This window comes from Cheilinus undulatus, linkage group 15 (assembly GCF_018320785.1).
Source record: "Cheilinus undulatus linkage group 15, ASM1832078v1, whole genome shotgun sequence".
Classification (NCBI taxonomy): domain Eukaryota; kingdom Metazoa; phylum Chordata; class Actinopteri; order Labriformes; family Labridae; genus Cheilinus; species Cheilinus undulatus.
The window spans coordinates 14,035,885-14,059,152 of NC_054879.1; the positions used below are offsets into that span (position 1 = coordinate 14,035,885).

General features: G+C 46.1%; 1 protein-coding gene and 1 pseudogene across 1 annotated transcript in view; both read left to right on the top strand.

The window, feature by feature from the left end:
• The window catches only part of col6a3 (collagen, type VI, alpha 3), a 90,178-nt gene that overhangs the window by 25,768 nt on the left and 41,142 nt on the right, over positions 1-23,268 (top strand). The window lies entirely within an intron of this gene.
• Positions 10,096-11,210, top strand: LOC121522894 (annotated as a pseudogene).

Genomic DNA, 23,268 nt, shown 5'->3' on the forward strand with positions numbered 1-23,268 from the left:
TGTGTAGTATTGAATCAGGAGGTGCTAGGGGATTCTGACCTAAAACAAAGCCAAACAATAACAAAATGTGACCACTGATGATTATCCCAACAGCGTAGATTTTGCAGAAATGTTTACTTGATGTCTTCCTGTCTCTTCTCAGTAGACACTGCCCAAAAGGATGTCGTGTTCCTTCTGGATGGTTCTGATGGCACAAGGAATGGCTTCCCTGCCATGCGTGATTTTGTTGAGAGAGTGGTGGAGAAAATGAATGTGGGACCAAACAATGACCGTGTCTCTGTGGTCCAATACAGCAGAGATTCAGAGGCCCATTTCTATCTGAACACATACAGAACAAAACAGGAAATTTTGGATGCAGTCAGAGGGCTGAGACATAGAGGAGGCACAGTCCCCTACACCGGGCAGCCCTCCAATACGTCAGGGACAACGTCTTTACAAACTCCTCCGGGAGCAGGCGCCTGCAAGGCGTGCCACAGATGTTGATCCTGCTGAATGGCGGAAGGTCTTATGACAATGTAGACACCCCAGCCTCTGCTCTCAAACAGCAGGGCATCCATGTGATAGGCATTGGAACAAAGAACTCTGACAAGGGGGAGCTGCAGAAGATATCATACCAACCTGATTATGCCCTATCAGTGTCTGACTTCACTGACCTCCCCAGTGCCCAGGAACAGCTCTCCTCTGTAATGAGCACAGTGCTCGCCAGGGCCACGCCAGTGACACCAACAGTAACTGGTAAGAAAGCCACAGATTGTTACATTCCAAGGTCATGCTAGGGTGCAAATTGAACAGTAGGAAAGTGTGTTCTTCCAAGTTGAGCTAAGCCAGCAGCAGTGTGAGAGAGCAGGTGTGCCACATTCAGTAGACTAAGTTGTAGAGTTCCAGGTTAGCCTTGCTCATCTGACTTTCACACAGGACACATTTGACACATGAGCCTGAACATGACTGCTATTCTTTTCTTCTCTAGTGGAGAGACAGCCAGCAGGAAAAGATGTAGTGTTCTTGTTGGATGGATCTGATGCCACTAGAAGTGGCTTCCCAGCTGTGCTTGACTTTGTCCAAAGAGTTGTAGAGACACTCAGTGTGGATGACAGCAAAGACCGTGTCTCAGTGGTCCAGTACAGCAGAGGTCCAACTGCCCAATTCTATCTGAACACGTACACCAGAAAGGGCGACATCCTTGACGCCGTCAGAGGCCTGAGGCACATAGGTGGAAGAGCCGTCTACACTGGAGCAGCTCTCCAGTACTTGAGGGATAATGTCTTCACGGCCTCTGCTGGAAGCAGGCTCCAGCAAGGAGTTCCCCAGGTCCTAGTTTTGATTAGTGGTGGAAAGTCCTCTGACCCTGTTGATGGGCCAGCCAATGCTCTCAAACAGCTGGGTGTCTTGACCTTTGCAATTGGAAGCGGGAATGCAGATAGAGGAGAACTGCAGAAGATATCCCATGACCCCACTTCTGCGCTGACTGTGTCTGATTTCACTGAACTGCCCAAAGTCCAACAGCAACTTCAGTCCACCGTGGAGGCTGTGGTTATCGAGGTCACCCCAGAAGCACCGACCGTGTCTGGTATGTTAACAAGCACGGCCCCACGCTGGCCTGAAATGACACCTGACTTGCCTGAGGCAAGGAAATTAGGCGTGACATTTGCGTAGTTGCATTTCAGGAATAGGGGATATGCTCCCCCATTGTGTAGTATTGAATCAGGAGGTGCTAGGGGATTCTGACCTAAAACAAAGCCAAACAATAACAAAATGTGACCACTCGATGATTATCCCAACAGCGTAGATTTTGCAGAAATGTTTACTTGATGTCTTCCTGTCTCTTCTCAGTAGACACTGCCCAAAAGGATGTCGTGTTCCTTCTGGATGGTTCTGGTGGCACAAGGAATGGCTTCCCTGCCATGCGTGATTTTGTTGAGAGAGTGGTGGAGAAAATGAATGTGGGACCAAACAATGACCGTGTCTCTGTGGTCCAATACAGCAGAGATTCAGAGGCCCATTTCTATCTGAACACATACAGAACAAAACAGGAAATTTTGGATGCAGTCAGAGGGCTGAGACATAGAGGAGGCACAGTCCCTACACCGGGCAGCCCTCCAATACGTCAGGGACAACGTCTTTACAAACTCCTCCGGGAGCAGGCGCCTGCAAGGCGTGCCACAGATGTTGATCCTGCTGAATGGCGGAAGGTCTTATGACAATGTAGACACCCCAGCCTCTGCTCTCAAACAGCAGGGCATCCATGTGATAGGCATTGGAACAAAGAACTCTGACAAGGGAGCTGCAGAAGATATCATACCAACCTGATTATGCCCTATCAGTGTCTGACTTCACTGACCTCCCCAGTGCCCAGGAACAGCTCTCCTCTGTAATGAGCACGGTGCTCGCCAGAACCACGCCAGTGACACCAACAGTAACTGGTAAGAAAGCCACAGATTGTTACATTCCAAGGTCATGCTAGGGTGCAAATTGAACAGTAGGAAAGTGTGTTCTTCCAAGTTGAGCTAAGCCAGCAGCAGTGTGAGAGAGCAGGTGTGCCACATTCAGTAGACTAAGTTGTAGAGTTCCAGGTTAGCCTTGCTCATCTGACTTTCACACAGGACACATTTGACACATGAGCCTGAACATGACTGCTATTCTTTTCTTCTCTAGTGGAGAGACAGCCAGCAGGAAAAGATGTAGTGTTCTTGTTGGATGGATCTGATGCCACTAGAAGTGGCTTCCCAGCTGTGCTTGACTTTGTCCAAAGAGTTGTAGAGACACTCAGTGTGGATGACAGCAAAGACCGTGTCTCAGTGGTCCAGTACAGCAGACGTCCAACTGCCCAATTCTATCTGAACACGTACACCAGAAAGGGCGACATCCTTGACGCCGTCAGAGGCCTGAGGCACATAGGTGGAAGAGCCGTCTACACTGGAGCAGCTCTCCAGTACTTGAGGGATAATGTCTTCACGGCCTCTGCTGGAAGCAGGCTCCAGCAAGGAGTTCCCCAGGTCCTAGTTTTGATTAGTGGTGGAAAGTCCTCTGACCCTGTTGATGGGCCAGCCAATGCTCTCAAACAGCTGGGTGTCTTGACCTTTGCAATTGGAAGCGGGAATGCAGATAGAGGAGAACTGCAGAAGATATCCCATGACCCCACTTCTGCGCTGACTGTGTCTGATTTCACTGAACTGCCCAAAGTCCAACAGCAACTTCAGTCCACCGTGGAGGCTGTGGTTATCGAGGTCACCCCAGAAGCACCGACCGTGTCTGGTATGTTAACAAGCACGGCCCCACGCTGGCCTGAAATGACACCTGACTTGCCTGAGGCAAGGAAATTAGGCGTGACATTTGCGTAGTTGCATTTCAGGAATAGGGATATGCTCCCCCATTGTGTAGTATTGAATCAGGAGGTGCTAGGGGATTCTGACCTAAAACAAAGCCAAACAATAACAAAATGTGACCACTCGATGATTATCCCAACAGCGTAGATTTTGCAGAAATGTTTACTTGATGTCTTCCTGTCTCTTCTCAGTAGACACTGCCCAAAGGATGTCGTGTTCCTTCTGGATGGTTCTGATGGCACAAGGAATGGCTTCCCTGCCATGCGTGATTTTGTTGAGAGAGTGGTGGAGAAAATGAATGTGGGACCAAACAATGACCGTGTCTCTGTGGTCCAATACAGCAGAGATTCAGAGGCCCATTTCTATCTGAACACATACAGAACAAAACAGGAAATTTTGGATGCAGTCAGAGGGCTGAGACATAGAGGAGGCACAGTCCCCTACACCGGGCAGCCCTCCAATACGTCAGGGACAACGTCTTTACAAACTCCTCCGGGAGCAGGCGCCTGCAAGGCGTGCCACAGATGTTGATCCTGCTGAATGGCGGAAGGTCTTATGACAATGTAGACACCCCAGCCTCTGCTCTCAAACAGCAGGGCATCCATGTGATAGGCATTGGAACAAAGAACTCTGACAAGGGGGAGCTGCAGAAGATATCATACCAACCTGATTATGCCCTATCAGTGTCTGACTTCACTGACCTCCCAGTGCCCAGGAACAGCTCTCCTCTGTAATGAGCACGGTGCTCGCCAGGCCACGCCAGTGACACCAACAGTAACTGGTAAGAAAGCCACAGATTGTTACATTCCAAGGTCATGCTAGGGTGCAAATTGAACAGTAGGAAAGTGTGTTCTTCCAAGTTGAGCTAAGCCAGCAGCAGTGTGAGAGAGCAGGTGTGCCACATTCAGTAGACTAAGTTGTAGAGTTCCAGGTTAGCCTTGCTCATCTGACTTTCACACAGGACACATTTGACACATGAGCCTGAACATGACTGCTATTCTTTTCTTCTCTAGTGGAGAGACAGCCAGCAGGAAAAGATGTAGTGTTCTTGTTGGATGGATCTGATGCCACTAGAAGTGGCTTCCCAGCTGTGCTTGACTTTGTCCAAAGAGTTGTAGAGACACTCAGTGTGGATGACAGCAAAGACCGTGTCTCAGTGGTCCAGTACAGCAGACGTCCAACTGCCCAATTCTATCTGAACACGTACACCAGAAAGGGCGACATCCTTGACGCCGTCAGAGGCCTGAGGCACATAGGTGGAAGAGCCGTCTACACTGGAGCAGCTCTCCAGTACTTGAGGGATAATGTCTTCACGGCCTCTGCTGGAAGCAGGCTCCAGCAAGGAGTTCCCCAGGTCCTAGTTTTGATTAGTGGTGGAAAGTCCTCTGACCCTGTTGATGGGCCAGCCAATGCTCTCAAACAGCTGGGTGTCTTGACCTTTGCAATTGGAAGCGGGAATGCAGATAGAGGAGAACTGCAGAAGATATCCCATGACCCCACTTCTGCGCTGACTGTGTCTGATTTCACTGAACTGCCCAAAGTCCAACAGCAACTTCAGTCCACCGTGGAGGCTGTGGTTATCGAGGTCACCCCAGAAGCACCGACCGTGTCTGGTATGTTAACAAGCACGGCCCCACGCTGGCCTGAAATGACACCTGACTTGCCTGAGGCAAGGAAATTAGGCGTGACATTTGCGTAGTTGCATTTCAGGAATAGGGGATATGCTCCCCCATTGTGTAGTATTGAATCAGGAGGTGCTAGGGGATTCTGACCTAAAACAAAGCCAAACAATAACAAAATGTGACCACTCGATGATTATCCCAACAGCGTAGATTTTGCAGAAATGTTTACTTGATGTCTTCCTGTCTCTTCTCAGTAGACACTGCCCAAAAGGATGTCGTGTTCCTTCTGGATGGTTCTGGTGGCACAAGGAATGGCTTCCCTGCCATGCGTGATTTTGTTGAGAGAGTGGTGGAGAAAATGAATGTGGGACCAAACAATGACCGTGTCTCTGTGGTCCAATACAGCAGAGATTCAGAGGCCCATTTCTATCTGAACACATACAGAACAAAACAGGAAATTTTGGATGCAGTCAGAGGGCTGAGACATAGAGGAGGCACAGTCCCCTACACCGGGGCAGCCCTCCAATACGTCAGGGACAACGTCTTTACAAACTCCTCCGGGAGCAGGCGCCTGCAAGGCGTGCCACAGATGTTGATCCTGCTGAATGGCGGAAGGTCTTATGACAATGTAGACACCCCAGCCTCTGCTCTCAAACAGCAGGGCATCCATGTGATAGGCATTGGAACAAAGAACTCTGACAAGGGGGAGCTGCAGAAGATATCATACCAACCTGATTATGCCCTATCAGTGTCTGACTTCACTGACCTCCCCAGTGCCCAGGAACAGCTCTCCTCTGTAATGAGCACAGTGCTCGCCAGGGCCACGCCAGTGACACCAACAGTAACTGGTAAGAAAGCCACAGATTGTTACATTCCAAGGTCATGCTAGGGTGCAAATTGAACAGTAGGAAAGTGTGTTCTTCCAAGTTGAGCTAAGCCAGCAGCAGTGTGAGAGAGCAGGTGTGCCACATTCAGTAGACTAAGTTGTAGAGTTCCAGGTTAGCCTTGCTCATCTGACTTTCACACAGGACACATTTGACACATGAGCCTGAACATGACTGCTATTCTTTTCTTCTCTAGTGGAGAGACAGCCAGCAGGAAAAGATGTAGTGTTCTTGTTGGATGGATCTGATGCCACTAGAAGTGGCTTCCCAGCTGTGCTTGACTTTGTCCAAAGAGTTGTAGAGACACTCAGTGTGGATGACAGCAGACCGTGTCACAGTGGTCCAGTACAGCAGAAGTCCAACTGCCCAATTCTATCTGAACACGTACACCAGAAAGGGCGACATCCTTGACGCCGTCAGAGGCCTGAGGCACATAGGTGGAAGAGCCGTCTACACTGGAGCAGCTCTCCAGTACTTGAGGGATAATGTCTTCACGGCCTCTGCTGGAAGCAGGCTCCAGCAAGGAGTTCCCCAGGTCCTAGTTTTGATTAGTGGTGGAAAGTCCTCTGACCCTGTTGATGGGCCAGCCAATGCTCTCAAACAGCTGGGTGTCTTGACCTTTGCAATTGGAAGCGGGAATGCAGATAGAGGAGAACTGCAGAAGATATCCCATGACCCCACTTCTGCGCTGACTGTGTCTGATTTCACTGAACTGCCCAAAGTCCAACAGCAACTTCAGTCCACCGTGGAGGCTGTGGTTATCGAGGTCACCCCAGAAGCACCGACCGTGTCTGGTATGTTAACAAGCACGGCCCCACGCTGGCCTGAAATGACACCTGACTTGCCTGAGGCAAGGAAATTAGGCGTGACATTTGCGTAGTTGCATTTCAGGAATAGGATATGCTCCCCCATTGTGTAGTATTGAATCAGGAGGTGCTAGGGGATTCTGACCTAAAACAAAGCCAAACAATAACAAAATGTGACCACTCGATGATTATCCCAACAGCGTAGATTTTGCAGAAATGTTTACTTGATGTCTTCCTGTCTCTTCTCAGTAGACACTGCCCAAAAGGATGTCGTGTTCCTTCTGGATGGTTCTGATGGCACAAGGAATGGCTTCCCTGCCATGCGTGATTTTGTTGAGAGAGTGGTGGAGAAAATGAATGTGGGACCAAACAATGACCGTGTCTCTGTGGTCCAATACAGCAGAGATTCAGAGGCCCATTTCTATCTGAACACATACAGAACAAAACAGGAAATTTTGGATGCAGTCAGAGGGCTGAGACATAGAGGAGGCACAGTCCCTACACCGGGCAGCCCTCCAATACGTCAGGGACAACGTCTTTACAAACTCCTCCGGGAGCAGGCGCCTGCAAGGCGTGCCACAGATGTTGATCCTGCTGAATGGCGGAAGGTCTTATGACAATGTAGACACCCCAGCCTCTGCTCTCAAACAGCAGGGCATCCATGTGATAGGCATTGGAACAAAGAACTCTGACAAGGGAGCTGCAGAAGATATCATACCAACCTGATTATGCCCTATCAGTGTCTGACTTCACTGACCTCCCAGTGCCCAGGAACAGCTCTCCTCTGTAATGAGCACGGTGCTCGCCAGGGCCACGCCAGTGACACCAACAGTAACTGGTAAGAAAGCCACAGATTGTTACATTCCAAGGTCATGCTAGGGTGCAAATTGAACAGTAGGAAAGTGTGTTCTTCCAAGTTGAGCTAAGCCAGCAGCAGTGTGAGAGAGCAGGTGTGCCACATTCAGTAGACTAAGTTGTAGAGTTCCAGGTTAGCCTTGCTCATCTGACTTTCACACAGGACACATTTGACACATGAGCCTGAACATGACTGCTATTCTTTTCTTCTCTAGTGGAGAGACAGCCAGCAGGAAAAGATGTAGTGTTCTTGTTGGATGGATCTGATGCCACTAGAAGTGGCTTCCCAGCTGTGCTTGACTTTGTCCAAAGAGTTGTAGAGACACTCAGTGTGGATGACAGCAAAGACCGTGTCTCAGTGGTCCAGTACAGCAGACGTCCAACTGCCCAATTCTATCTGAACACGTACACCAGAAAGGGCGACATCCTTGACGCCGTCAGAGGCCTGAGGCACATAGGTGGAAGAGCCGTCTACACTGGAGCAGCTCTCCAGTACTTGAGGGATAATGTCTTCACGGCCTCTGCTGGAAGCAGGCTCCAGCAAGGAGTTCCCCAGGTCCTAGTTTTGATTAGTGGTGGAAAGTCCTCTGACCCTGTTGATGGGCCAGCCAATGCTCTCAAACAGCTGGGTGTCTTGACCTTTGCAATTGGAAGCGGGAATGCAGATAGAGGAGAACTGCAGAAGATATCCCATGACCCCACTTCTGCGCTGACTGTGTCTGATTTCACTGAACTGCCCAAAGTCCAACAGCAACTTCAGTCCACCGTGGAGGCTGTGGTTATCGAGGTCACCCCAGAAGCACCGACCGTGTCTGGTATGTTAACAAGCACGGCCCCACGCTGGCCTGAAATGACACCTGACTTGCCTGAGGCAAGGAAATTAGGCGTGACATTTGCGTAGTTGCATTTCAGGAATAGGGGATATGCTCCCCCATTGTGTAGTATTGAATCAGGAGGTGCTAGGGGATTCTGACCTAAAACAAAGCCAAACAATAACAAAATGTGACCACTGATGATTATCCCAACAGCGTAGATTTTGCAGAAATGTTTACTTGATGTCTTCCTGTCTCTTCTCAGTAGACACTGCCCAAAAGGATGTCGTGTTCCTTCTGGATGGTTCTGATGGCACAAGGAATGGCTTCCCTGCCATGCGTGATTTTGTTGAGAGAGTGGTGGAGAAAATGAATGTGGGACCAAACAATGACCGTGTCTCTGTGGTCCAATACAGCAGAGATTCAGAGGCCCATTTCTATCTGAACACATACAGAACAAAACAGGAAATTTTGGATGCAGTCAGAGGGCTGAGACATAGAGGAGGCACAGTCCCCTACACCGGGCAGCCCTCCAATACGTCAGGGACAACGTCTTTACAAACTCCTCCGGGAGCAGGCGCCTGCAAGGCGTGCCACAGATGTTGATCCTGCTGAATGGCGGAAGGTCTTATGACAATGTAGACACCCCAGCCTCTGCTCTCAAACAGCAGGGCATCCATGTGATAGGCATTGGAACAAAGAACTCTGACAAGGGGGAGCTGCAGAAGATATCATACCAACCTGATTATGCCCTATCAGTGTCTGACTTCACTGACCTCCCCAGTGCCCAGGAACAGCTCTCCTCTGTAATGAGCACAGTGCTCGCCAGGGCCACGCCAGTGACACCAACAGTAACTGGTAAGAAAGCCACAGATTGTTACATTCCAAGGTCATGCTAGGGTGCAAATTGAACAGTAGGAAAGTGTGTTCTTCCAAGTTGAGCTAAGCCAGCAGCAGTGTGAGAGAGCAGGTGTGCCACATTCAGTAGACTAAGTTGTAGAGTTCCAGGTTAGCCTTGCTCATCTGACTTTCACACAGGACACATTTGACACATGAGCCTGAACATGACTGCTATTCTTTTCTTCTCTAGTGGAGAGACAGCCAGCAGGAAAAGATGTAGTGTTCTTGTTGGATGGATCTGATGCCACTAGAAGTGGCTTCCCAGCTGTGTGACTTTGTCCAAAGAGTTGTAGAGACACTCAGTGTGGATGACAGCAAAGACCGTGTCTCAGTGGTCCAGTACAGCAGAGTCCAACTGCCCATTCTATCTGAACACATACAGAACAGAACAGGACATCCTTGATGCAGTCAGAGGCCTGAGGCACATAGGTGGAAGAGCCGTCTACACTGGAGCAGCTCTCCAGTACTTGAGGGATAATGTCTTCACGGCCTCTGCTGGAAGCAGGCTCCAGCAAGGAGTTCCCAGGTCTTAGTTTTGATTAGTGGTGGAAAGTCCTCTGACCCTGTTGATGGGCCAGCCAATGCTCTCAAACAGCTGGGTGTCTTGACCTTTGCAATTGGAAGCGGGAATGCAGATAGAGGAGAACTGCAGAAGATATCCCATGACCCCACTTCTGCGCTGACTGTGTCTGATTTCACTGAACTGCCCAAAGTCCAACAGCAACTTCAGTCCACCGTGGAGGCTGTGGTTATCGAGGTCACCCCAGAAGCACCGACCGTGTCTGGTATGTTAACAAGCACGGCCCCACGCTGGCCTGAAATGACACCTGACTTGCCTGAGGCAAGGAAATTAGCGTGACATTTGCGTAGTTGCATTTCAGGAATAGGATATGCTCCCCCATTGTGTAGTATTGAATCAGGAGGTGCTAGGGGATTCTGACCTAAAACAAAGCCAAACAATAACAAAATGTGACCACTCGATGATTATCCCAACAGCGTAGATTTTGCAGAAATGTTTACTTGATGTCTTCCTGTCTCTTCTCAGTAGACACTGCCCAAAAGGATGTCGTGTTCCTTCTGGATGGTTCTGGTGGCACAAGGAATGGCTTCCCTGCCATGCGTGATTTTGTTGAGAGAGTGGTGGAGAAAATGAATGTGGGACCAAACAATGACCGTGTCTCTGTGGTCCAATACAGCAGAGATTCAGAGGCCCATTTCTATCTGAACACATACAGAACAAAACAGGAAATTTTGGATGCAGTCAGAGGCTGAGACATAGAGGAGGCACAGTCCCCTACACCGGGGCAGCCCTCCAATACGTCAGGGACAACGTCTTTACAAACTCCTCCGGGAGCAGGCGCCTGCAAGGCGTGCCACAGATGTTGATCCTGCTGAATGGCGGAAGGTCTTATGACAATGTAGACACCCCAGCCTCTGCTCTCAAACAGCAGGGCATCCATGTGATAGGCATTGGAACAAAGAACTCTGACAAGGGGGAGCTGCAGAAGATATCATACCAACCTGATTATGCCCTATCAGTGTCTGACTTCACTGACCTCCCCAGTGCCCAGGAACAGCTCTCCTCTGTAATGAGCACAGTGCTCGCCAGGGCCACGCCAGTGACACCAACAGTAACTGGTAAGAAAGCCACAGATTGTTACATTCCAAGGTCATGCTAGGGTGCAAATTGAACAGTAGGAAAGTGTGTTCTTCCAAGTTGAGCTAAGCCAGCAGCAGTGTGAGAGAGCAGGTGTGCCACATTCAGTAGACTAAGTTGTAGAGTTCCAGGTTAGCCTTGCTCATCTGACTTTCACACAGGACACATTTGACACATGAGCCTGAACATGACTGCTATTCTTTTCTTCTCTAGTGGAGAGACAGCCAGCAGGAAAAGATGTAGTGTTCTTGTTGGATGGATCTGATGCCACTAGAAGTGGCTTCCCAGCTGTGCTTGACTTTGTCCAAAGAGTTGTAGAGACACTCAGTGTGGATGACAGCAAAGACCGTGTCTCAGTGGTCCAGTACAGCAGAAGTCCAACTGCCCAATTCTATCTGAACACATACACCAGAAAGGGCGACATCCTTGATGCAGTCAGAGGCCTGAGGCACATAGGTGGAAGAGTCCGCCTACACTGGAGCAGCTCTCCAGTACTTGAGGGATAATGTCTTCACGGCCTCTGCTGGAAGCAGGCTCCAGCAAGGAGTTCCCAGGTCCAGGTTGATCCTGCTGATTAGTGGTGGAAAGTCTCTGACCCTGTTGATGGGCCAGCCTGCTCTCAAACAGCTGGGTGTCTTGACCTTTGCAATTGGAACGGGAATGCAGATAGAGGAGAACTGCAGAAGATATCATGACCCCACTTCTGCGCTGACTGTGTCTGATTTCACTGAACTGCCCAAAGTCCAACAGCAACTTCAGTCCACCGTGGAGGCTGTGGTTATCGAGGTCACCCCAGAAGCACCGACCGTGTCTGGTATGTTAACAAGCACATTGCCTGGCCTGAAATGACACCTGACTTGCCTGAGGCAAGGAAATTAGGCGTGACATTTGCGTAGTTGCATTTCAGGAATAATATGCTCCCCCATTGTGTAGTATTGAATCAGGAGGTGCCTAGGGATTCTGACCTAAAACAAAGCCAAACAATAACAAAATGTGACCACTCATGATTATCCCAACAGCGTAGATTTTGCAGAAATGTTTACTTGATGTCTTCCTGTCTCTTCTCAGTAGACACTGCCCAAAAGGATGTCAGTGTTCTTCTGGATGGTTCTGGATGGCACAAGGAATGGCTTCCCTGCCATGCGTGATTTTGTTGAGAGAGTGGTGGAGAAAATGAATGTGGGACCAAACAATGACCGTGTCTCGGTGGTCCACTACAGCAGAGATTCCGAGGCCCATTTCTATCTGAACACATACAGAACAAAACAGAAATTTTGGATGCAGTCAGAGGCTGAGACATAGAGGAGGAACAGTCCCTACACCGGGGCAGCCCTCCAATACGTCAGGGACAACGTCTTTACAAACTCCTCCGGAGCAGGCTCCAGCAAGGCGTTCCACAGATGTCCTGATCCTGCTGAATGGCGGAAGGTCTTATGACCCAATGTTGAGACACCCCAGCCTCTGCTCTCAAACAGCAGGGCATCCATGTGATAGGCATTGGAACAAAGAATGCAGACAAGGGGAGAACTGCAGAAGATATCCCATGACCCCTGATTCTGCGCTGACTGTGTCTGATTTCACTGAACTGCCCAAAGTCCAACAGCAACTTCAGTCCACCGTGGAGGCTGTGGTTATCGAGGTCACCCCAGAAGCACCGACCGTGTCTGGTATGTTAACAAGCACGGCCACGCTGGCCTGAAATGACACCTGACTTGCCTGAGGCAAGGAAATTAGGCGTGACATTTGCGTAGTTGCATTTCAGGAATAGGATATGCTCCCCATTGTGTAGTATTGAATCAGGAGGTGCTAGGGATTCTGACCTAAAACAAAGCCAAACAATAACAAAATGTGACCACTCATGATTATCCCCACAGCGTAGATTTTGCAGAAATGTTTACTTGATGTCTTCCTGTCTCTTCTCAGTAGACACTGCCCAAAAGGATGTCGTGTTCCTTCTGGATGGTTCTGGTGGCACAAGGAATGGCTTCCCTGCCATGCGTGATTTTGTTGAGAGAGTGGTGGAGAAAATGAATGTGGGACCAAACAATGACCGTGTCTCTGTGGTCCAATACAGCAGAGATTCAGAGGCCCATTTCTATCTGAACACATACAGAACAAAACAGGAAATTTTGGATGCAGTCAGAGGGCTGAGACATAGAGGAGGCACAGTCCCCTACACCGGGGCAGCCCTCCAATACGTCAGGGACAACGTCTTTACAAACTCCTCCGGGAGCAGGCGCCTGCAAGGCGTGCCACAGATGTTGATCCTGCTGAATGGCGGAAGGTCTTATGACAATGTAGACACCCCAGCCTCTGCTCTCAAACAGCAGGGCATCCATGTGATAGGCATTGGAACAAGGAACTCTGACAAGGGGGAGCTGCAGAAGATATCATACCAACCTGATTATGCCCTATCAGTGTCTGACTTCACTGACCTCCCCAGTGCCCAGGAACAGCTCTCCTCCGTAATGAGCACGGTGCTCGCCAGGGCCACGCCAGTGACACCAACAGTAACTGGTAAGAAAGCCACAGATTGTTACATTCCAAGGTCATGCTAGGGTGCAAATTGAACAGTAGGAAAGTGTGTTCTTCCAAGTTGAGCTAAGCCAGCAGCAGTGTGAGAGAGCAGGTGTGCCACATTCAGTAGACTAAGTTGTAGAGTTCCAGGTTAGCCTTGCTCATCTGACTTTCACACAGGACACATTTGACACATGAGCCTGAACATGACTGCTATTCTTTTCTTCTCTAGTGGAGAGACAGCCAGCAGGAAAAGATGTAGTGTTCTTGTTGGATGGATCTGATGCCACTAGAAGTGGCTTCCCAGCTGTGCTTGACTTTGTCCAAAGAGTTGTAGAGACACTCAGTGTGGATGACAGCAAAGACCGTGTCTCAGTGGTCCAGTACAGCAGACGTCCAACTGCCCAATTCTATCTGAACACGTACACCAGAAAGGGCGACATCCTTGACGCCGTCAGAGGCCTGAGGCACATAGGTGGAAGAGCCGCCTACACTGGAGCAGCTCTCCAGTACTTGAGGGATAATGTCTTCACGGCCTCTGCTGGAAGCAGGCTCCAGCAAGGAGTTCCCAGGTCCTAGTTTTGATTAGTGGTGGAAAGTCCTCTGACCCTGTTGATGGGCCAGCCAATGCTCTCAAACAGCTGGGTGTCTTGACCTTTGCAATTGGAAGCGGGAATGCAGATAGAGGAGAACTGCAGAAGATATCCCATGACCCCACTTCTGCGCTGACTGTGTCTGATTTCACTGAACTGCCCAAAGTCCAGCAACTTCAGTCCACCGTGGAGGCTGTGGTTATCGAGGTCACCCCAGAAGCACCGACCGTGTCTGGTATGTTAACAAGCACGGCCCCACGCTGGCCTGAAATGACACCTGACTTGCCTGAGGCAAGGAAATTAGGCGTGACATTTGCGTAGTTGCATTTCAGGAATAGGATATGCTCCCCATTGTGTAGTATTGAATCAGGAGGTGCTAGGGGATTCTGACCTAAAACAAAGCCAAACAATAACAAAATGTGACCACTCGATGATTATCCCAACAGCGTAGATTTTGCAGAAATGTTTACTTGATGTCTTCCTGTCTCTTCTCAGTAGACACTGCCCAAAAGGATGTTGTGTTCCTTCTGGATGGTTCTGATGGCACAAGGAATGGCTTCCCTGCCATGCGTGATTTTGTTGAGAGAGTGGTGGAGAAAATGAATGTGGGACCAAACAATGACCGTGTCTCTGTGGTCCAATACAGCAGAGATTCAGAGGCCCATTTCTATCTGAACACATACAGAACAAAACAGGAAATTTTGGATGCAGTCAGAGGGCTGAGACCTAGAGGAGGCACCGTCCCTACACCGGGCAGCCCTCCAATACGTCAGGGACAACGTCTTTACAAACTCCTCCGGGAGCAGGCGCCTGCAAGGCGTGCCACAGATGTTGATCCTGCTGAATGGCGGAAGGTCTTATGACAATGTAGACACCCCAGCCTCTGCTCTCAAACAGCAGGGCATCCATGTGATAGGCATTGGAACAAGGAACTCTGACAAGGGGGAGCTGCAGAAGATATCATACCAACCTGATTATGCCCTATCAGTGTCTGACTTCACTGACCTCCCCAGTGCCCAGGAACAGCTCTCCTCTGTAATGAGCACGGTGCTCGCCAGGGCCACGCCAGTGACACCAACAGTAACTGGTAAGAAAGCCACAGATTGTTACATTCCAAGGTCATGCTAGGGTGCAAATTGAACAGTAGGAAAGTGTGTTCTTCCAAGTTGAGCTAAGCCAGCAGCAGTGTGAGAGAGCAGGTGTGCCACATTCAGTAGACTAAGTTGTAGAGTTCCAGGTTAGCCTTGCTCATCTGACTTTCACACAGGACACATTTGACACATGAGCCTGAACATGACTGCTATTCTTTTCTTCTCTAGTGGAGAGACAGCCAGCAGGAAAAGATGTAGTGTTCTTGTTGGATGGATCTGATGCCACTAGAAGTGGCTTCCCAGCTGTGCTTGACTTTGTCCAAAGAGTTGTAGAGACACTCAGTGTGGATGACAGCAAAGACCGTGTCTCAGTGGTCCAGTACAGCAGACGTCCAACTGCCCAATTCTATCTGAACACGTACACCAGAAAGGGCGACATCCTTGACGCCGTCAGAGGCCTGAGGCACATAGGTGGAAGAGCCGCCTACACTGGAGCAGCTCTCCAGTACTTGAGGGATAATGTCTTCACGGCCTCTGCTGGAAGCAGGCTCCAGCAAGGAGTTCCCCAGGTCCTAGTTTTGATTAGTGGTGGAAAGTCCTCTGACCCTGTTGATGGGCCAGCCAAAGCTCTCAAACAGCTGGGTGTCTTGACCTTTGCAATTGGAAGCGGGAATGCAGATAGAGGAGAACTGCAGAAGATATCCCATGACCCCACTTCTGCGCTGACTGTGTCTGATTTCACTGAACTGCCCAAAGTCCAGCAGCAACTTCAGTCCACCGTGGAGGCTGTGGTTATCGAGGTCACCCCAGAAGCACCGACCGTGTCTGGTATGTTAACAAGCACGGCCCCACGCTGGCCTGAAATGACACCTGACTTGCCTGAGGCAAGGAAATTAGGCGTGACATTTGCGTAGTTGCATTTCAGGAATAGGGGATATGCTCCCCCATTGTGTAGTATTGAATCAGGAGGTGCTAAGGGATTCTGACCTAAAACAAAGCCAAACAATAACAAAATGTGACCACTCGATGATTATCCCAACAGCGTAGATTTTGCAGAAATGTTTACTTGATGTCTTCCTGTCTCTTCTCAGTAGACACTGCCCAAAAGGATGTCGTGTTCCTTCTGGATGGTTCTGATGGCACAAGGAATGGCTTCCCTGCCATGCGTGATTTTGTTGAGAGAGTGGTGGAGAAAATGAATGTGGGACCAAACAATGACCGTGTCTCTGTGGTCCAATACAGCAGAGATTCAGAGGCCCATTTCTATCTGAACACATACAGAACAAAACAGGAAATTTTGGATGCAGTCAGAGGGCTGAGACATAGAGGAGGCACAGTCCCCTACACCGGGGCAGCCCTCCAATACGTCAGGGACAACGTCTTTACAAACTCCTCCGGGAGCAGGCGCCTGCAAGGCGTGCCACAGATGTTGATCCTGCTGAATGGCGGAAGGTCTTATGACAATGTAGACACCCCAGCCTCTGCTCTCAAACAGCAGGGCATCCATGTGATAGGCATTGGAACAAGGAACTCTGACAAGGGGGAGCTGCAGAAGATATCATACCAACCTGATTATGCCCTATCAGTGTCTGACTTCACTGACCTCCCCAGTGCCCAGGAACAGCTCTCCTCTGTAATGAGCACAGTGCTCGCCAGGGCCATGCCAGTGACACCAACAGTAACTGGTAAGAAAGCCACAGATTGTTACATTCCAAGGTCATGGAAATTGACCAGTACAAAAGTGAATTATTTTCTTTCCCCATCGTTGAAATGGCACATCGCTGTATTCATAAATTCTACAATTTCCTTTAATATTCTTCATTTTATGTGCAATTTTCTTGTTTTTTTTTTTCATGCAGGCTAACCCTTTACAAAGGAGTTATTTTATAACTTTTGCTCATTTTTTAGTTTTCAGTTTCTTCTCATTGCCTACAGGTTGAATTAAACTCTTGGAAATGTATATGAGAATTAATTTCCATTAATTTGATTGGAACTCATTTCCAACTGTTTCATGTTTGCAATGATTTCAATTTACATAAAATCAAAGGATTTTTATGTATTCAAAACTCCAATATAAAAACAGGTATCCCCCAACTTTTTCTTCCCAAAACCCAAATGAGATCTTTGCACTCACCCTTAGACCAAAAAACATGTATCATGTGTCACAATAATATTGACATATTGCCAGTTTTTTCACAACCCTGCTGTGATATATTTATTCTTTATGCTATTCTTTTGTTTGAGTATTATATCTCCAATCATTTTACAGCATGAATTTGTATTTCTGTGGAAGTTATTTTGATATTTTTGTACACTGCATCTAAGGATTAGGCTGTTTTCAATCTGCAAATCAATCAGTGCATGTTTGATATTTCTGTTGAGAAAATACAAAAAAATCCAATGTGTGAGGAAAAGCAGACCAAAAAAAAAAAAAAAAAAAAAAGTCAAACACAGTAATAGTGACCCTGTTTTGGTCAAGTATTGAACTTAAACATTTTCTCCAGAAGTCATACTTCTTCTAATACTTTAAATTATTTCAGGCTTAGTAACCCTTGAGGAGGCTCAGTTTTGTTCAAAGTTCAGTTCAAAATATGCTTTAAGGCAGTTTTTCCCAACCATTTTTCCTTGGAGCCCCCCTTATGTGTACCTAAGAAAAGTGGGGGCCCCCCAGGACCCAAGAGAGAAGAAAAAGTGACATCCTGACATCAAAAATCATCACTGATTTTAATTGCTTCACTTAAACGACCCTACAAAAAGGCCTATGCATGTATTTCTTCACAAAAGATCTTTGTATAAAATACTTAAAAACTGCTTTATCATGGTTTAAGTCAAAATTTGCCAATCTAATTTTGGCAGCCTCAGATCAGACAAAGCCTCGCGCCCCCCTGAAGATCTTTAATCTTTAATCTTTATAATTTTAATTTGTGTTTCAGAGAGATGATGTATCACTGGTTCTTTAGCTGATAATTTTCTTTAATATTTTTAAGCTGGTCAGTCTCGGGGCAGAGGCTGTTGTTCAGAAAGGCCAGGTGATGGTATGATTCAGGATCAGCTTCTAGGTGAACCTGGAACTTAATGGCTCTTTTGATCATGTGTAGAGAAAGAAGGAATTTCCCCCGTTCTGCTCTACATGCCAGGTTTGGACAGTTTCTGTGGACCTTTAGGGTCTCTTTAAAGAACTGGAGATGGAATGTTTCTATTGGAGTTAAGTCCCAGGATGTTTGCCACTGTTTTAGGACATAGCCCCACACTTCACTTCTACACATAAGAATATGACTAATTAATAACATTACTAAATAATTTAAGCCAAATTTTAATTGAGGGATTAAGTTTATTTAGAGATGTTTTAAAGCCGTAGTAGGCTCTTCGTGCCTTATCAGTGAGAGAGGTTATAGCTTTGTCAAATTATACTCCATTGAATGCTGAAGTGTGCTTCCTCTGATTGTAAAACTTTTTTTTTTTTTTTTTTTGGATCTGGCCTTTTTTTGAAATATGATTTTTGTTTTCTGTAAATTTATGTCAAGGGCCCAGTCTTGACAGAGCTGCTCTAACAGTGAGATATTCTGGTGTAGTCAATGTTCTGTTGGAGACAGCAGAACCAGGCTATCTGCATACATGAGAAATTTGATGTCTTTACCTTGAAGATCTAATCCAGGTCTATATGACTGTTCTAAAGTAGTGGCAAGATTGTCAATATAGATATTGAAAAGGTTGGGGGATAAGTTACATCCCTGATGTACTCCTCCTTCTTGTTTAAAGAATTCTGTTCTTTTATTTCCCAGTTTTACAAAGCATTTGTTGTTGGAGTATTTATATTTTATTAAGGTCATATACTTTGCCTCCAGTCCCACACTGATTAAGTTGATAGAACAGACTATTGTGCCAAATTGTGTCAAATGCCTTTTGAAAACAGGCAAATATTTTACTTTTTGTTGTTTATGAATGGGATTTTGGATGAGGGTGTGTAAGGTATAAATATGATCAGAGGTTTGATGGTTGGGTTAAAAGCCAATTTGGTTTTTCGACAGGCCATAATGCTAAATGAAGTATGACAGTATCCTGAAGTTTAAGATGCTACAGAAGAGTTTGCTGAGGTTACTGTAACACAGATTCCTCTGTAATTACTGGGGTTGTATTTGTGTCCATTTTTAAGAATAGGAGCAACAAGACCTTCATTCCAAGTCACAGGGAAATGTCCATTAGCAAGCACCAAGTTAATGAGCTTCAGGAAAGCAAACTGAAGTCTGGCATTACTATGTTTTAACATTTCCGAGTTTATACTGTCTATACCACAAGCCTGACCATTTTTAATGACTTTGAGTTATGGAGAAGTTTCCTGTATTGTTTTTAGGGCCAAGAGATATTCAAGTCTAGCCCCATGGTCGTTGGGGTTATTGTGGGGTTTTTTTTTGACAGTGCTCTTAAGTTCTGTCAAGATTTAGCACATTCTCTGTCAAACCAACGTTGCTTTTGTTTTACATTATGTTTACGTGTTTGTACTATTTTTAATTTAGATTCTTTTGTCACTTTAAAAAATATGTTCTGAAGGTGTTGTGTGGCCAGATTCATGTTGTTCTTCAAGTTTGGTCTCAGAGATAGTGTTAAGGACTTTTTAAGGACTTTTTAAAGGGATACTTCAACATTTTGGCAAATTCGCCCATTGCCATAATTCCTATAGTCTCAGTAACAGGTTCTTTTCCTTTAGTTGTTGGTGCAAGCTGTTTTAGATCTGGGGGGACCGATATACCAGCTGCACAGCTAACACTATGGAAGCAGACGGTATTTTTTGCTTTCCCTCATCAAACTCATCAAATACACAATCCAACAACTCAAAAACGCTCTCGTGGACAAGTTCTGACCTGTACATTCACCACGCTATGAAATAATCATGGAACTTTATGAGATGGAGATGTTTTAAAGTTAAATGCAAAGCCAGAACTACACTACAGACATGGCTGCTGCACTGTGTCACTCCTCCCAGTGGCTTACTCAAGAAATAGTTCTGAGTATTTGCTTCATGTATCGTAATGTTATATAATTATACGTTATTATTTCACAGCGTGGTTAATGTGCAGGTAACAACTTGTCCATGAGAGCGTTTTGGAGTTGTTGGATTGTGTATTTGATAAGTTTGATGAGGGAAAGCAAAAAAACTGTCTGCTTCCATAGCCTTAACTGTGCAGCTGGTATATCGGTCCCCCAGATCTAATAATAGCTTGCACTGACAACTAAAGGAAACAAACCTATTATTATGACTATAGGAATTATGGCAATGGGCGAATTTACCAAAATGTTGAAGTATCCCTTTAAGGAAGTCTGGTTCTCTACCAGTTCTGGTATTAAGATCACCACATATTAGGACTGATCCTAAACTTTGAAAGAAAAAAAAAAACAATTTCTTTTTGGAGTTATTTAAGACATTCTTCTGGGAAGTAAGGAGAGCTTGAGGGTGGAAGGTATATTGCACACAGATAAACATCTCTGTAATTTTCCAGCATGCTTAAAATAATTTGAATCCAAATATATGATTTACTTTCTTTGCTATTGAGAATTTGTTTTTGTATCCCTTTGTACCCCAGAAGTAAGCCACCTAATGTCTGCCACTCTTGGTAAAATCATGTATTACAGATGATATATTGAGTTCTATGTAGTTTGTTTGATCGTTTTTTGATTTGTAATCCATGTTTCATTTAAAATGATCACATTAATATTCTTAATACCATTTACAAAGTCTGTGTTTGTAGATTTTAAACCAAAGACGGAGTAGGGCAAACCTTGCATATTCCAGCTACTGATAGAAAAAGATGTTTCTGTTCTTGTCCTAAGTAATTGGTGTTCCACTAAAAGATATCTATTTAATAAAGACAAAGACAATTAAATGTGATGTTGTTCTAAATGTGTTGCTGTTGCTATGATCTAGTTCCTTTATTCTTTTCTCTTTTTTTTCTTTTTAACTAAGTAATTTCATGCATATTAATGAGATAATGTCTCTTATCTGACTGACATTCTGTTCATTGGGTGGAGGAGACCCAGCCATAGCAGTAGCATAGCTGTTACTTTAAGCAGGTGTTTGAGGTGACAGTTGATGTTGTTGCCTGTTTTCTCGGCCCGGAAAAGATGTGGATGAAGGGCAAATTGTAGAGGGGTGGGTCTAGGGTCTTGTGGAAGTGGGGTTCCTGATCTTTGAAGAGGGATGAGTCCTGGACCCTGCAGTTGTGGAGCACTGGTGTAGTGTTGAGAGATAGGTCTGATACCTTGTGGTGATGGAGCTCTGGTGTAGTGTTGAGGGGTGGGTCTGTGGTCTCGTGGTGGTGGAGCTCTGGTGTAGTGCAGGGACGTGGGTCTGTCTTGGTATTGGTTCCAGCCACTGTTGATGTATCTGCCTGGTGGATTAAGTCTCCTTTGAAGGTTCTGGTGGAGGGATGGCTTCCTGCTCATATTCATATTAATATTAAGATTTCTATTTTGAGGCATTAACTCTAAGATGAGGCTTCTCCTCTGCATTTCCAAAGGCTTTAGAAAGCCAACGTGACTTTATATTTTTGCTCTGACATCATTTAAAATGCAATTTTAAGTGTCACTCAGAGTCAGCTACTGCGGCCTGGACACTGTACTGCAACTGCTGATGTAGGCCAAATAATAATAATTATTATTATTTTGATCAATTTTGAGATCACAGTTATTATTCACTGTAAATTTATAAGTTTAGGGATAATATTTTCATGACCTGTTGTGTATTTTGAAAATCTTATAACCTGCTAATAACCTACAGACAGGAACTGCGAAAAAATTCCACTGTGGCATTTTGGCCCAGACTGGTGTCTAACTAGTCAAACATGACATTTTGAAATCCCAAAGAAAAACTACTGTTATTTATCCCCATCTATGAATGTATATTGTCAAAAGGTGATTAATATTTCAGCTTACTTTGACTGCCTTTGGGAGTAATTCAGTTAATTTAGACATTCAAAGGATTTTTGTTGCAAACTTATGAGGGCACACCAATCACAGAGCTGGAAGCACAAATGAGGACTGAGTTATTAGCCCCCCATGAAAATCTCACTTACTTTAAAAGTATTTCCCAAGTACTGTTAAACAGAGAAGGGAATATTTCACAAGCTTTTCCAACATTCTAGTTTTTTTTTGTTTTTGTTTTTTTTTTTTTTTTTGATACCTTTTTTTTATTTTGTACACAGAAACAAATGTTTTTTCACTAAAAACAAAAATTGCCAGGGTCAAAATTATTAGCCACCCTGTCTTTTTTGCTGGATAACAGCCTGCAGTCATTAGTTTTAGTTTTCTACAAGTCTTAGACATGTCTCCTGAGGAAGCCCAGCCCATTCTTCTTCATCCAATACCTCAAGTTCCTCCAGATTTGATGTTCTTCTGACATGGAACATGGTCTTCAGTTCACCCCACAGATTTTCTATGGGATTCAAGTCAGGGCTTTGTGCAGGCCAGTCAATAACATTTTCTTCTGGAGGTTGTTCTTCACCAGGAGCCCTGTATGTTTTGAGTCACTGTTGTGTTGGAACAAAAAGCAATGATCCAGTTCCTGATGATCCAGTTCCCAGTTCAAGACGCACTAGAACATCCCCACAGCATCATACCCCCACCATCGTGTTTTGCTCTTGGGACGTTGTTCTTTGGGTTTAAGCCTTTTTTTTCTTTCTCCAAACATAGTAATGTCTCTATGGTAGAGAGCTCTAGTTTGGTCTCATCTCACCAAAGGATACGCTTCCAGTATGCATAACCTTTCTCCAGGTTGTCCTTTGCATACTTTAGTCCAGGCCGAAGGTGTCTCTTTTGCATAAATTGAGTTTTTCTTGGTCTGCAACCTCTCAGTCCATTCCTGTGCAGGGCTCTAGAGGTGGTCTTCTTTGGGACTACAATTCCTGACTTGGCTAAGTCATTCACTAGTGTCTTGACAGTTGCTCTGGTGTCTTTTGACACATCTCTCACTAGTTTTCTTTCCAGAATCTTTCTCCTCCTACCTCTGCTAGGCTTGTTGTGGGCTGTGTGGCTCTTCTTGAATGTCTTGATGTTACTTTTCATTCCAGTTCCAGACAACTGGAAATGCTGTAAAACTTTGTATATGCTTCTCCTGCCTTGTGACCATCAACAATTATTTCTCTAAAGTCTAAACTGATGTCTTTTGTGTTTTCCATGATGCTTTCTCCATCAGCAGCTCAAACCCTTACTGAAGTT